This window comes from Castor canadensis, chromosome 2 (genome assembly GCF_047511655.1).
Source record: "Castor canadensis chromosome 2, mCasCan1.hap1v2, whole genome shotgun sequence".
Taxonomy (NCBI): domain Eukaryota; kingdom Metazoa; phylum Chordata; class Mammalia; order Rodentia; family Castoridae; genus Castor; species Castor canadensis.
Genome location: NC_133387.1, coordinates 79,198,227 through 79,202,048, shown reverse-complemented (window position 1 = coordinate 79,202,048; position 3,822 = coordinate 79,198,227). Strand labels below are relative to the sequence as shown.

Below are 3,822 nucleotides of genomic sequence, written 5' to 3'. Positions count from 1 at the left end.
GCTACATAGTGTGACCCTGTCACACAATAAAAAATCAGACTTGGGGGTATTAGCTAAGTGGTAGAGCACTTGCCTTGCACATGTGAGGCCCTGGGTTCCTTCCCTAGCACTCCAAAAATAAAAAAAATTGCCTATGAGTGAAACACAAGAATCACGTGTGAAAGTGGGAGACAGAAAATGAGAAATATTGGAAACAATATGAATGATATTCTTGTTGTAAGTACTTTTACCTTAAAATAATTCTATAAAGTTTTCTTTTTAAAAGCTTTGTTAGTAAATTTTGTGCCTTGATAAGAACAAGTAATGTGATGAACAATTAACAAAAAATTTATTAGTAAAACCTAGGTGATTTTGTGGGGTGATCAAATCTAAACATATTCTTGGCATAAATGACAAAATTTAAGTACAGAATCCCACAAATAGAGAGCTTTGTCCAGGTTTCTTACCCTATGAAGATAAGTATTTTTAAATGCATGTAAATTGAAAAAGTAAGGGAGCCAATGGGTAGTAGAAGTAAGCAATAGCATAGTGGATGCAAGCAATGAACTGTTAAGAAAAATACACATGGTATTGAAAACAATCCAGTCTCACTTGTTATTAAGTGAAATATAGGTTTTTAAAAGTTCCACCTCTTATATGTCAGACTAGCACATCTACCCTGATTACTGCACCATAGCGGTGGCATATCTGATGTTCACTCATTACCTTTTGGGTTAATAATGATAGCTACTAGAACTTTTGTTGATGATGCAAATATAATTTATGCATAAGTATAATTGTAACAGAATTAAATATAATATCAAGAATGTAATTATCCTTAATATCTTATATTAGAATAAAAGAATTGGGGCATCCATTCATACATTGGAGTGTTATCAAGCAGTTAAATTGTTTTAGAAAGAATTTTTTTGAGATAGTACTGGCTGGGGTTTAAAAGAATTTTTTTTTCTGAAGGTGCAAACATTTTATTCATTTGTGATGTCCTTTCCCTAGCAAGCAGGGCAGCTAGAGCTGTGACAAGCTAAACTAATACCCTGTTTTTAAAAAATACAATCCTAGCAGTCCTGGATGAAGGAGCAGATTTTTAAAAAAAATTCACAACGATTCCTGATTGTTTTTGAATACAGAGGCTCAGGAAGGAGTTCCTCCACGTTGGCAGGGAAGGTGTGACTTCTGCGTGGTGTTGAGGGGTAAAAAGTAGGAGTAGAGCTGGTGGGGTATGGACCCTTAGTCCACAATTGCCAAGATGATGTCTACTGGCAGCTCCTCTAAACTTCTAGCTGTCACCTGCATTGTCACTGTGTCCAAAAGCAGCAACCGAGAATGCACGAAGATGTTATAACCACCCTGAAACACACCAGCCAGGAGCAGTGTGTAGGTGTTCTTGTTATCTGGCACTTTGTCTGACCTTTCATAAGGTTGCATTTCCAGAAACTTCATGATATTGCTTACAGTCTCTTCAAGTGTCTTGATGGTAGACAAGGTGAATGTTTACTCCTTCTCAAACTCATCCCCTACCTCATCCCAGGCTGCTTCAAAGTTCAGTTTCATAACCTTTTGGATGTAGTCAGCTACATCCAAATATTCATCCTCATAGCCTTCATCGTTGGTCTCCCCTGTGGTGGGGTCACAGTCCTTGACAGTGAACTTCATCATGCAGCAAAATGTGCAGGCCACAGCTGTGGGGTCTTCCTTGGGCAGGGCCACCAGCATGTAGTAAGTCCCAGGCTGGTTGTATGGCAGACTCTGGGCAGGCATATAACAAAGCACCTCGTAGGCCTCAGTGGGTTCCGTCTGTACTGTGACATTCTCCAGAGTCTGGTTATTGAGCGTGTTTGTGCAGTCAAACTGAAACACCATGTGGTCAGTGAAAGTGTGCTTGGTGCAGCGGATAGCATACTCTGTCTCTGACTCGGTGAGGGCCACTGGCTTGGGTGAGGACTTGAAGAGGGGCCCCAGCCCATAGAACTCTGGCACCGCAGCCAACTGCTCCTGGAAGATCTCCTGCCAGGTGTTGGTCACTTTCTCAGGCTGTTCGGCTGCTGTGACAGGCATGTTTTCTGTTCTCTGCTCTGCCATAGGTGTGGTGGCCAGGTGGCACAGACTTCAGGTCAAAAGGTTTTTCCGATGGTTCTAGAGTGTACTGCTGCAGAGCTTTCTCCAGACCAGGATGAACATGGTTAGACCATTTAGAATATAGCCTGCATTGAGGGCTAAAAGAATTTTTAATAATACTGAAAGTAGTCATGACAAGTGAAAAAGGCAAGATACAAAATTGTTACTTATGTCATCTTAGCTACAAATGACTAGTGTTTACAGAAAAAAGATTTTAAAATGGATATGATTATTGATGATAAAACATTATTTTACTCCCAATTTTTGTGCTATTCCAAATACATTAGTTTGCATTCCAATAAAAGTTATTTTTCTATAAAATTCTTTTTCTATGAACATCAAATTTAGGATTGGTATACTATAAAATAGTTTAGAAGATTTCTACAAGCAAATTCTTTTGAGCTTGGAAAAGGATGAATTTAATGAATGCATTAAATACCTGATTAGTTGAATAACTGTAATAATTTTTCATGCTACTTTAAAAAATGATTTGTATTTAGATGTGTTTAAAATCAAAAACAACTTTCTGTTTTACTCTCTCCTTCAACACTGGAGAACACAAAGTCCTACAGTGTGGTGGAGAAAGGAAACTTCTTGGAATTATCTTTTCAAAATGATGACAGAATTTATTGTCTAAAATTTTTTTCTGAGACATTTCAGTGGGTGGGTACTAGCTAAATGCTAATACATTGCTATCTGTCAAATTTTGATATTGCTTTGTTTCTTCTCATTTTTTTTGTTTGATCATGTACAGTCAGTTTACAGAGCAGTTTCTATTTAGGTTTTTACATTGTAGCATGAATTTGTTGTATGGTGGGAGACTTAGCTAAAATGTAACTAACAAGAATGATTTTAAGTAATGTTATTCAATATTCTACTTGATGAAAATATTCAGAATAAATGACAAAAGGAGTTAAAACATATTTTTAAAGTCTTGTAGTCTTACCTTTACATATTATTTTAAAAGGAAGGCAGTATAAAGATTTTTATTGAAAATGAAAAGTAGGAAGGTTGGAAGATTTCATGTCATTTTCAGATAATGGATCCTGTTTCCTTTGAGTTTTGTCTGAGGTCCATAAATATTATTATGTATATATGAATAGTTATGAATTCACATAATTTTCCTATTCATTAAGGATAATATGTTTGCTTCATGCACATTAATTCATATGCTACTTCAATCATTCTAAAAGATTTCTATCATATTCCTTAATTTTTTTCCCTATCTAGGTTTCTTTTCTTTTTTGGCAGTACTGGGGCTTGAACTCAGGGCTTCACGCATGCTAGGCAGGCGTTGTACCACTTGAGCCACTCTACCAGCCTCTATCTAGGTTTCTTCTTCATCTTATCATTAAAAGGACATTTGTTCCAAGTTTCATGTGTTTACCCAAACAAGAAATGCCACCTATTGAAAATTATTACCATAATCTTCTTCTGAGGGAATAGGAACAGGGATGTTGCCAGTGAAAAAGTCAAGGATGCAGATCTGGAAATTGGAAATAAGAAATGTAGACCTGTAATAAATACTATTCAGTTAGCATTTACCTATCATAATGTCACCTGGGTTATACTCATTCATTTATTTAAACTTTAGATCAATTCTATGAAGTAGAAAGTTGAGAAAGTTGATGCCTACAGAGGTTATAATATTGGTCCAAAGTTAGGTGGTCAGTAAATGGATCATCTTTGCCAGGAATCTTACTGACT

The 3,822-nt window shown here is 36.5% G+C and overlaps 1 pseudogene; it reads right to left on the bottom strand.

Annotated features, from left to right (window-relative positions):
- Positions 1-1,227: 1,227 nt before the first annotated feature.
- On the bottom strand, positions 1,228-2,235 carry LOC109679755 (coatomer subunit gamma-1 pseudogene; annotated as a pseudogene).
- Between the last annotated feature and the right edge of the window lie 1,587 nt (positions 2,236-3,822).